At 41.6% G+C, this 12,753-nt stretch overlaps 1 protein-coding gene across 2 annotated transcripts in view; it reads left to right on the top strand.

Annotated features, from left to right (window-relative positions):
- Positions 1-12,753, top strand: part of DCX (doublecortin) — a 145,745-nt gene that overhangs the window by 3,565 nt on the left and 129,427 nt on the right. The window lies entirely within an intron of this gene.

The following is a 12,753-nucleotide window of genomic DNA, read 5'->3' as shown; positions in this document are numbered from 1 at the left end:
CTTAAATTTGCATTGGAGTTTTCACTGGAGGATACATTCCACTTGCACATTGAATAAGTCTTGTTAGGGTGATTTCAGACTAAAGAGAAAAGGGAAAGCCATCCATAATAGGACTCAAGCCTATGCTAACTTGTACCTGCTATTTTAATTAAAAGTTGTTTATGGCTTAAGTAGAATTTTGTCCATGAGTGCTTATGCTCTGGTCCTTGAGAAGTATAGATCATTTGCAGGATGGGATACTTGGAGCTGATCCCTTGCAGTTTTAAGGCAGTTAAAGATCATGTAATCCAGACTTCGTGCTATGCCTTGTTTCGGGCCATTCATTGCTACCCTTGCTACGGCGCTTCTACAGGTACTCATACAACCACATAGTGATCTGGTTCAGAGAACTGATCTGCCAGGAAAGTGATTTGTTTGCAGTTAGACCTGTTTCTTGAGTTGCACAAGCACCTCTACTGGCACAAGGAAGGAGACAGAATTGTGGCACCTTGGATTTAGATTGGCTTAAATGCTGGGGAATTGCACCGATGTCTACCTCTTCATTGCGATTAGTAGCTGTGATCACATTCCCTGAGCCAGGTAGCTCAGGTGGTTGAGTGCCCATTGCCTTTGGGGCAAACCTTGTGTGAACCTGTCCCTGCTTGGGCCAGAGAGTCTCTTTTTGCAGTGCCAGTTGTTTCTCTCCAAGATATGAGTGTGTGGTATTATCAGGGACGTGCAAGAAATATGGGCTCAGTCTGACATAATGTAGTGTAAGACCACAGAGAGAGGCTAAGAAAGGGCTAAAACGGAAGATAACGTTCTTGTGAGAGCTTGCTCCCATCTGTGCTGTATGTGGCATAATTTATATTTTGTTATTTTCTTCCCATGACAACATCTGGGCAGGAAACTGAAGATGGCATGAGCGCAAGCTGGTTTTTAAAGTCAGAAATGGTGTATGCCTCTTGCCTTCTCCTTAGCCTTTATTTGAAGTGTTTTTTCATGGCTTGGTTTTGAGCACTGTCGTTTTGTATTCAGCTCAGCTTGCCACAGTTTGCCCTGAAAGCTCCATAATTATATTATTCTGAAGTAAGAAAATGCATGAAAATAAACTAGTCGGTTCACATCTTGGTTTCTGAAGACTACACACTGCCCTCAGTTTGCTCTTGAAGTCTAAAGATTAACTCACAATAACTCAATAAAACTGTGTTTTATTGTTGCAATAAAACCCTGATGATCCCTCAAATGCGTGGGCTGCAGACAATGTATCAAACAATGAAGCAATCATTTAAAAATATATACCAACAGAGAGGCAGGTAAACCTGTAAGCCTACAAAGTCAGATTTTCTTTGAAGAAAAAAAACCCCAATGACTAGCTAGTTAAAATGCAACTCTGTCTTTCCTTGTATTTTGTGCAAATTGATTCCCCATTTGGCTTGTGATAGAATGGTGCAGTGCATGACATGAGGCACAAGAGGGCAATTGGACTTCTCCACTATAAATTTACATTATGTTTCAGTACTTTTTATATGTTTATGAATGTGCAAAATAAATAAAGGTAGTCTTACTTCTATTTCTAGTTGGCTTTGTATAAATTTGAACTGAAAAAATGTTCACTTCCTTTTCTTCTCTCATTTAGATGTAGTGCTGTACTTATGACGGATGGCATTTCTGTTACCATAGGGAACTAATGAAAATTGGAGAATATTTTGGGGAATGATTCCTTCATATTACTGTGATTCAGAGATGCTTGGTCTGGGAAAATAACAGGAATGTTTGTCAGGCAAATTGAAATAATATACTATGAAATATTTCATGACAGCATTTCTACATCCTTTGAACTGTCTCTTTGTAGGCTTGTTGTTTGGCAGAGGGGCTTGTCAGGTGGCCCACAGATATACAATGCTGACACTGACTGCAGACAGGGAAGGGGTTGTTAGATCACCTCTTCCTCAGCACTGACTAGCAGAAGACAAGCGCTGAAGCAGCACGGAGGAACTACTTCCACTGACTAAATATTTCACACTTCAAGTGGAAGAGGGGGAGGCTGTGGCTTAGCATGAATGAGTATTGTATCAGTCCATGATCTGACAACTCTCATGGATTTTGCTGAATTTTGCAATATTTGATGCTGTGTGCCTTGAAGCCCCAGGTTCCAGACTTACATAATTGTGATTTTTTTAAGGCCTTATGCTTCTGAAGAGGAGACAGAAAATGACTCACTGAATCTTACAGCCCTGAAGACTGACACATAAATAATATTTATTACATAACTATGTATCTTTTTACTACTCCTGTTTTGTTTTGTATTTAAACAGTGTCATGATTCTTTGAGACCTGATGTCTGGAAGCTCAGAGCTTACTAATTTATGAAAGTAAAGTGCTGCTGGTTTTTGCCCTGCCCATGAAGCAGGAGGTCACCTCTACACTGGGATATAGCACATACTGTTTTCAATCCTTGTTACAGGAGTGTGGCTCAACTGATTCGTACCAGCTGTTGAACTGGATCTTTATTGATGCTTGATGCCTCTGCTAGATTTCTGTCAGGGGTAAAATGCTTGCATTAAAGAACCAGAAAATGGTCTTCATACCAAATAAAATTTCTCAAAGCTGGTAATTTCCAGTAGGTGTTGGGTATATTAGGGAGATTGTAAAGGAAATAATTTGAAGAATGGTTGCAAAACAGGCTGGTGTGCAGGCGTAGGAGGGAGTGTGATCTCTGTTGCAAGGAATGTTATCCTGGCTGTGAAGGCTCCATGTGGTGATGTCTCCTGGCAACTGGTCCCTTCAGCTCCCCAGGGACTCTCTGCCTGTGACAGCCTGGCACTACTCCTTGCGCTCTGTGGAAAACACACGCCACTATTCCTGCCTACTAGCCACCAGCAAACGCCTCCACAGCAGTCCACTGTGTGAATGCCCTGCCGTTTCATATTCCTGCATAATCCCTCTGACAACCAAATCTATTAAAAATTCATTTTCATCCAAGCAAATCAGACTCCCTGAAATCAATTGAGCCTTGTTCTCTGAAGGCAGCTTGTGCTGGTGCACATGTAATCAAATCCTGAGGTGGCCTTGCATACATTTTTACAAGCACTGAGATAGGCTTCATGTTTCAATTATTCTTTTTGATGTGCATTTTTGAAGAAAATTAGAATATTATGCTCAATTAAACCAACAGTTTTAGATCTTTAGGAAGGAACTCCTAAGTGAGCAGAGCTCCTCCCTTTTCCCAGCCAGTCCCGACTATACAAGTGCATACAAATATCTCTCTCTGCCATGCAGCATAAAAATAGGTAAGGAGGTGACCTGTGAACCCAGCCTAAATCCAGCCTTTCTCCATTTGCCTATTGTTTTCCAATAGCTGGCTCTCAGCAGCACTAGTTTATGTCGGCATTTTGAATTGCTCTTCAGAAGTCTACAGGGACACCTAAGTCAGTCCACTAATGAAGTAGAGGGATTTTGGAAGTATGTAGACTAGCTGAATGTACTCTACAGTTCATGAAAAGCTACTCTAATTCTTCCTGAAAAGAAAACAGAAGAGCACAGGTGTTGGGCAAACACGATCAGTGGCGTTCATACCAGTAGAGGGCTGCCCACATACACTGCATCGAGGGGATCAAAAGGCATCAGGCTCCGTTTTGCTCAGTTTTTCAGCACAGTATTAGCATCTTTACATTTATAATGCCTCTTTTTTCTTCTCAAGCTGACTCTCAAAACCAAAGTAAAATAGTGAAAGCATGTGAGATTCACTTCCCAGCTGATCAACAGAGATAGCCAACACAGATCTGCACAAGGCCTAAAAGATCTAATGATGTTTCATGCATGGAGCCTGCCCGTTTCCAGCAAGCCATGTTCAGAGGAACTGTACCCTCTGCATCATTCCCAAGCCTTTGCGACAGCAGCGGGGGTGCTAATAACAGTGACAGAGTCGTGATTTAGTTATCTCTCCTTCTTGTTTGTACTAATAAGGTGATAGTCAGTTTATTAATTACAAGCAGTCTAGTTTCCATTAGACATTAGGGATCAAATAGCCATTAGGTACTCGCCAAAACCACTAAGCTCAGCTTGGAGATTCTTTAACAGCTCTGTTTGGGCCACCATTTTTTTTGGTTGCATGTTCATATAGCAGTGAATCAGACCGAGAAGAATCAATACCAGAAACATCTTTGCATGCATTTCCTGTTTATGGCCTTCTTTTTACCACCAGAAATACTAGAAATATTTTATGCAGAGGCAAACCAGAAGCTTAATATTATGCAGTGAATTTCACAATGATGTGAAGATAAAAAATTGTGGGTTTTCTTTTTTAATGTCCTAGTGTCTTAATATCTATGCAGAAAGACATGTAAGAGAGATACATAGTCATGCTTACAATTGGAAAACTGTTTTGAGTGTGTGTGCCTGTGCACTTTACAAACATATACTCTTATTTAGGTATCAGCATATAATGATGAATCTTCCCTCAGGATTTATTGCATCATAATTCCAGGATAACATTCATCTGTTTAAAATAACTAATCTTACTAGAACATGCTCAGAAATACTAGACCAGATTAATCCCAGGTGTAATTTAACTGCTTAGATCTAAAACAGAGCTCAGTGTTACACTTGGGAGAGCCACTACTGCTGCACGCACTAATGTCAAAACAAGACTGTTTTACATTACTTTGTCCCTAGAGAAAACTTTGCTGAACTCACAATAGTCCTGTTTGCTTCATCCTGTAGCATACTTATGCATGGCTACCTGTACTTCCGTCTGCAGTAACACTGCCTTTCCCTTCCCCTGATGAAACTAAGAGACGTTCAGATACTGAATGTGACTGTTCATTTACATAAGGCTTTGTGTACCAATGTTTCCTGTTAGCAGCACACTACCAAGCACTGTTCTTGTCACTGTGCCATATTAAGATGGTGATTCATGGTTAAAGACATCAGTCTGAATGAAGGGCCTTGGTTTTTGTTTGTCTGATTTTTAAGTGTATCACAGATTGGGCTGACAGCTGAGGGTAGACTGAGGTCTTTAATCCATCCGAAAGTGAGGTATAACATACTTGGCGGACGTACAGATGTGTCAGCTTTCCTTTGCCTTGCTTGGGAGATAGATCTGCGAAGGCTGAGAAAATTCTTCATGCTTCACAGCACGGTCCATTTCTAATCCTTTTGGTAATGGCTCTGAGTTTTCGGTGGACATATGGGCAGTTGGCCATTGGAAATTGGACTGAGGACACTTGCAGGCTGCTGGGCAACCACTGTATAGAACAGCATCAGGTTGCTATCAGACAGCGTTGAACTTGACCCAGTCCCTTTGCCATGGGGCAAATAATGTTCCTTTTCTGTCCCTTATCAAAAGGATATAATTGGCTGGCAGCGCCCACAGTTGATATGATGACACTTCTGGCATAACTAGTAAAATAAATTAATTTTTCTGAATGTAATGAGCTTTGATATTGAAGAAATTATTTATGTTTAAGATCAAAAGGAAATGTCTTCTGAAGCAGACAGTGTCCCATTTCCCTCCAGGGCATTAGATTTCTGCCATGATAGGCAAAATCATTCACTTTGGTTTCTCTGAACCTGGAATTTTATTTTTTATTTTGTGAGGCAGTGACTTGGTGAGGATTCAAGTGGATTTTTGTTGATTCTGAGACTGGTATTACACAAGGTACTGCTGGGATATATTCCCGGTCCCTTACTGTTTTCTGTTTATGAACAACCTACCCCAAGGTGCTAATTAGCTAGAAATATTGCATATACACAGAGTACTGTTTTGTTCCTCCATAAAAATACATTTGTGGTTAAGATAAATTTAACTGCTTGGCTTAATTGTGAGCATCCCGGATTTCTGAAATCAGGAAGGTAATAGCAAAAATTTGTGAGACGGGTATTTTTCCTCTAAAAACTAATTACGCCATTTGATTAGTTCTTAATAACGCCCATCCTCATTAATGATTTGTTAGATGCAATGAACCCATTTAAATGTTTTTATTTATTTTCCACAAAGTCTGGCCACATATTGCTTGTACTCAGTAAGATCTGCCTTTGGTGGTTTGTACATCTGTTCTATGGCTGTAATCAGCTATTTCTTGGCCTACGTACTGTGTAGGCTGGAAGAAATTCTTTGGTGCGCCTTACTTTGACATACAGATATGATTTGTACCGTGCCAAGTGTTTCTTTTCTAACTTGAGTTCAGGGATGCCTGAACAAGGGACATGGGGCAAAGCATGGCTGGCTGTAATCTGTTGCTTCTGAGACTAGGCAATGCAAATGGCACTGATCTTACATTTTCATTGGGGCATTTTGTTTTTCTCAGAGGAAGAAGGTTCATGTCAGACTTCTTAGATGGATAAAGTCTTGAGGATACTTGTGGGTACTAAAGAATAATGATACATCAGTTTTAAATTGAACACTGTGCTTCAGAAGTGGCTGCAATAGGAGGAATCAGCATGATCTCCATGGGTTTGTGTAACAAAAATGAACACCAATTACAGTGCATTTTTTCTACTGGGACTTAGCCCATCATTTTGTCTAATTATGGTATGAATCCCGCAATGGAGAAAACTCATCTTCTGTAAAGAACTAATTCCCTGTAGAAATGCTAAAATTCTTAAAGAACTGTAGTTATCATACATTTCTCAATAGATAAAGAGAGCCAGAGAGAGCCTGTGCCAGCCACTTACCACAGAAGAAAAAGCAGAAAAAGATGAAGGACTACTCTGAGAGACAAAGAGGGAATGTGAAGTAGTTTGTATAAACTCCTCTCATCCTTCATCTAGGCACTTACTAAATATAATGACTCACCTATGCCTAAAAGTGTTACTGTCAATAGAGAGTTGATAGATTTACTGATATATCCTCAAGGAATAATGTTGGACGGGAGAGGCTTGGGAAGAAGATGGCTGAAAACAAGTTCTGCTGTAGTCCTAAGAGGTTCTGAGGCACTCCAAGCTAGCCTGGGTACCCAGACTACTCAGGCATGCAGTTAGCTTTGTGTATTGTAGTTTCTGTCACAAGGCATGTTATATCATGAAACTGATTGCCCGTGACCGAAAAGGGGAAAAACTGTGATTTCCTCACTCCCAGTCCTATTCTTCAGACCAAGTTCCAACATCGATTTCATTGGATTTCTGCAAACCTGAGATGGTTCATTAAGCTGCAAAGCACTGCTGAGGGGTGTTCAGAAGACTGCTGAATGGCAAAAAAGTCAGCAGAGAGAAGAGCTGCAAGGCTTCTTCAGCACAACAGTGGGTGGTTGTAGATGAGAATGACAAAGAATAGGCTACAGTCGCTTGGGGATGAGAACCACGTAAACACATGTCACTAGGCATTAGTTTATTTTGCCTGATGCTCTATTATGAGTTTTAAACCTGCAGTATTAAATAAAGAGGCAGTGTTTAATGCTGAAATTGCCTAAAACATGCCTTCCCCAGCTGTCTGGTGAAATTGAGTCCAAACTCTTATTTTCATTCAATTGAATGGTCTCGCATACTTTATAACACTGAATGAGAGATCTTTCAGACTCACGCACAAGAATAAACAGCCTTCCCAAGAGGAGGACTGCATGTTGCATTTATTTACAGATTGATCTACTAAAAAGACAAAACCAAATGGTGAGTACTGCTGAAAGATGATACCTTGGGAAGTGAAAACCCGGTATAGCTGGATCTAATCACGAGAGAGATGACAGCTCGCACAGCTTCCTGGCCATGCTGTGTTTGTCTTTCCTTGAAGAAAACAACTGAGAGAATTTATACACCCATAAAACCAAAATCCCCAGAAAACAGCAAAAATCTAGCAACTCACAGGTCTTCCTGCCTCAGTAATGCTGACATCAAACCATGTCATAAGGGTCCAGGGAAAGCTGGTTGGTTTCTCCTCATTCTACCTTTAAATTACATTCAGAGAGAATGTAAATTTAATTATATGAAGATTTTCTTTAGATAATTTCTTGCTCTGAGTTTCCTATGTTCTTTCTGAAGTGGTTGACACAGTGATATGCAAAGGTAAATGGAAGGAGAAGCACGTGGAACATGCACAGAGACAAAGTGGGTACCATTCAGCTGCATTTGCTGTACCTGACCTCAGTGCAAGGAGCTGCTTGTTGAAAGAGACTTTTTCAAAGCAGGTTATACTTAGAAAAACTAGTCTCATAGTCTGTCTGCTTTCCGAAGTCTTTGGCTGGCAGTACAGCATTGACTCTTTAATTTAGTTTGGCTATTGCTGGTTTCTCAGAGACTGTTGCCTGCTGTGAGAGAGGTCATATTGCTCTAAAGTATGAAATGAGAAATGGCTAGCCTCTGCAATCACACCATCCGTTCCCGTCTGATCTGAGTCTGTTTTAACCCTGTAGAGGAGACATATGAAGGTTTGTGCAGTTAATTGTGGTTAATATGTCAAGTGTTAAAATCCAAGCACTGGGCCAAAAAGATCAGCTCTACCAGTAAGAGAGCAATTGGTTCTGCCAATGTGTATTGGGTTTGTGTGGCAAGGTTTTGGTAGCAGGAGGGTTACTGCTGCCAGAAACTTCCCCGTGTGTGACAGAGCCAATGCCGGCCAGCTCTGAGATGGACCCGCCACTGGCCAAGGCCGAGCCCATCAGTGATGGGAGTAGTGCCTCTGGGATAAAATGTTTAAGAATGGCAAAAAACTGCTGCGCAACAGCAGCCCGAGAGAGGAGTGAGAATATGTGAGAGGAACAGCCCTGCAGACACCAAGGTCAGGGAAGGAGGAAGGGGAGAGGTGCTCCAGGCACCGGAGCAGAGATTCCCCTGCAGCCTATGGAGGTTGAGCAGGTGGATGCTTGAAGTAAATTGTGACTCTGTGGGAAGCCCACGCTGGAGCATTCTCTCCCTGAAGGACTGCACCCTGTGGAAGGGATCCATGCAGGAGCAGTTAGAACTGCAGCCCGTGGGAAGGACCCATGTTTGAGAACCTCGTGGAGGACTGTCTTCTGTGGGAGGGACCCCACACTGAGGCAGGGGAAGAGTGTGAGGAGGAAGGAGCAGCAGACCCGACAACATGTGATGAACTGACCACAACCCCTATTCCCCTGCACCATTGCGGGGGAGGAGGTAGAGAAATCAGGAGTGAAGTTGAGCCTGGGAATAAGGGAGGGATGGGGGGGGAAGGTGGTTTAAGATTCAGTTCTTATTTTTCATTACCCTCTTCTGATTTGATTGGTAATAAATTACTTTCCCCAAGTCAAGTGTGTTTTGCCATGACAGTAATTGGTGAGTGATCTCTCTGATTTGGTCCTCCCATAGGTCCTGCTTTTCTTTCCCTTTTTGTCTGATGTGCAACTGGTCTCCAGATTTGTCTTTTTACTTTAGATGAACATCCCTAGCACTTTGCTGTGGTTCATTCCTGTGATTTACTGTGCGACTCTTCTGCCTGTTCTTGGATTCAGAGCTGCATCATGAGTAAGACATACAGTAGGAGAGAGCTACAGTCACACATCTACCCACAACAGACCTTCCTTTGCCTTGCATGCCTGTTGAATGGATTACTCGTCTCTGTGACATGGGTACTTGTGTCCCTGCATAAACTGGACATTTTAACCTAGAGTTTTAACTGTCAGTATCTTACTATGTCCCCTGCTCTTGAGGTGTGAGTAATTCCTGTGATCTCAAGTTTCCTCAGCAGGAGAAAAAAAAGAGGCAATGATGCTGAACTAATCGGTATTCATAAAATGTAAAGGCTTATTTGAGCCTTTAAGTGGCAGGAGTGATACCAAATTTAAAGGTGTCGTCTACAAGCATTATGTCTAACTGTGACTTGCTCATGGATATGGAAGGCAGCTTTTCAGAGAAAGGCCTTGAAGATGGCATCTGGTCCGTCCTACTACCTCAAAGCATGATAAACTCTTCCTAATCTCTTTTTTATTGCTGTTGTCCAGCGTGGGCACTGAAGCTGCTAAATTTCCACTAAAGCAATATCCGTTTGGAGATGTTTTAAGAATTCTAAGCCAGGCAAAATTTATTGGAAAAGTAGAAATAGAACAAAATCTCACCCAGGCTAAGTATATACTCAGTCTGTCAGCATATCTTTCCCAAATTGCTTTGCAGCAATTTTTTATTCGGCCTCATGCCAGCTAAGCTGGTGCTGAGAAGTCTGAGTGTGGAGGTAAGCAGGACAGTGGGGCAATGTATGTCTGGTAGTGAATTGAGAGGTAGTTACTAGCAAAAGTCAAACAAAGGAAAAGCAGCCTCAGCATTCTCATCCCAGTGGTTTCTTTCTCAGGAAAAAAGATGTGCATATGGAGAATGTTGCCGTGCTGTAGTTATCTGTCAGTTGTCCCTTCCAGTGTGGGTTATGCTCTGTAACAATAAACAGCTTTGCAATTCAGGGTGTAACATAGCACAACGTTAGCCAAAACCAAGTGCATTCAGAACTGTCCTCTTTCCTCTATTTTGTTGGATGCATTCAACAACAGCAAGTCACATTTCTTCCCCGCTAGGTGCCAACATGAAATAAATGCAAACTGGTGCGGCGTTATCACCTGTACTCCACATGCTGAGAGTCAGCGCCAAAAGGGCTGTTCAAAGCTTTTCCAAGCTGTGGAAGCATGAACAGCAGCAAACCCCCATCGGTTTGATTCTGACGTGACAAGCTGTATGATTTGTCAGTGAGTGTATTGCAGCAGCCCCGCGCTGGCCCAGAGATGAGCTTCCTGGCGTATTATGTGCTAGTCATGCCACGGCTATTTGCACAGGTTCCCAGCAGCCTAAAGATTATGGAGTAACATTATTAAAAATGCTGTACATTAACTGCTATGAACATAAATTAGTTTTAAAATGGGATTGCTAAGGACATTATAAAAAGTGCTGTACATTAACTGCTGTGAACACGAATTAGTTTAAACTAGGATTGCTAAGGCATAAGGAGTGAAGGGGACATCTTCCTTGTAAATTTTGGTTCAGCAGGTGGCATCCAGGTTTGTCTCTTTCAAGCTAATAATACAGGCTTCCATAGCCTGAAAAAATCCACCCTCAGCCACTCTGTGCACCACAGCACCGGAAACACCCACTTGTGGGTTCTGGGCCAAAGGCAGGATTCTGATATGGGAAGATGTTTAAGGGATGTGGGAAGAAGAGTGGGGAGGTACTGGAGGATGCCAAAGCCTGTGATACACTCAAATCCAGCTCCTGGGTTTGTGTTGTTCTGTAACAAGGGCCCCAGTTCAGCACCTGGTTGCCCGCACAGTTCAATGGGTAGCCCAAGCCCAGTTTGCTTCTGAATCTCCCTTGCATTTTAAGGAAGAGCGTGTCTGCCTGGTGTTTGCTCACATGTGTCGGGTACATAGAAGTACCCCAGGCAGGTGCCACTTGATCCTTCAGTGTTGCTGGTAGGTATGTGTTTTTTCAGAATACTACATGAATAAACATCAGCCAGTAGCTGGCGTTGTACAAGCGTTTCAGGACTTGAAAAGGAACTAGACAACAGCCCAGATTAAATAAGATAAATTTCTTGCTTGCAGAGGAGAACAGATTTTAAGTGTTAAAGAATGTTGCTGAGCTCTCGTTTCACTTGCAGGTGCCTGTTGTTGTATCTTAATTGATTGCTATAAAATGGGACCGTAGGAGTCGGGCTATGACCATGAAGACAGAATTAATGCAGAGAGAGTCAGTTTAGGCAGTCTGTGGCTATTAGCTTGATCAAATTATACTTTGAAAATGGGTTAATAAATCTAGAGGAGAAGGAAGGGAGGAGAAGGTATTCTGAATTATTAATCATTTGCTTCCCAGTTGGCAAGTTTACATAGACATGAAATTCAGGTGGGAGTATAGGGAGAGGGCTATTTATTAATTACGTATGAATTGGGCAGACCTTTCTCTCTTGTATCCAGATCTCCTTTCACAATGTAGCATTGCCTACAGCTGGACAACTTCTTTTTGCCTTCAGCTGAAGACATCCTAGAGTACCTTTGAAAAATCTAATCCATCAAAAGTCAAATTCAGTTTAGGATTATTTTTCACGCATAACATCAACTGTCCTAAATGATACTTTAACTGTTCTCTCTTATGAAGGGACTGAGGAGGAAATTTTCTTATACTGCATTCCAGAGAGCTAGTGTGCAAGGAACCAACTTATCATTGTGATTTTTTAGGCTTTGTTTTGATATCTGTGCCCCTAGAATGAACACCAGGAAACTGCCCTTATTTGTGCTGGAACTTCACAACCTTCTGTAAAAGCCTGAGGATGGTGAAGATCTTGGAGGGCTTTATGGGGTTAGGATTTTTGTAGATGGAATGTATAACATGCAGTTCGTTTTGTGAAAAATTGTGAAATCTGTGTCAAGAACAGTAACTGAAAATAATATCTTCCCCAGTCCGCAAGGATGTAGTCTTAAATCTTCTCATGTAGCTTTAGCATTTGTTTATACAATTACATATTTGGATGCTTTTTACTTAACATTCTGTGTAGTCTTTTTTAAGCCCGCTGCATCTATCAAGCAGACTTCACCATCTCTAGGTTTATTTTTCCATCGAAATGGCAACAACTAAGTTGACAGCTGATGTACCAAGAAAATACCATTTGGGATTTTTCCCCTTTTCAGATATATTTGCATCTGAATTTTTAGTCATGCATGTCATTGTAAGACTGCACATTTTTTGCAGGACACATGAATAAACAGGACTGTGAATAAACTTTCTGTCCGTACCAGAATTAAGCTGAAGCGTGGGCACACCACAAAGATATATCTGCTTTGAAAAAAAAAATACATTCATCCCACAATCTCACCTACCTTGCTACCTGGTCTGTAGCAAATAAGTTGA

This window comes from Phalacrocorax aristotelis, chromosome 11, assembly GCF_949628215.1.
Source record: "Phalacrocorax aristotelis chromosome 11, bGulAri2.1, whole genome shotgun sequence".
Taxonomy (NCBI): domain Eukaryota; kingdom Metazoa; phylum Chordata; class Aves; order Suliformes; family Phalacrocoracidae; genus Phalacrocorax; species Phalacrocorax aristotelis.
Note: the sequence above shows the minus strand (reverse complement) of the source record. Positions and strands in the feature narration are given on the sequence as shown.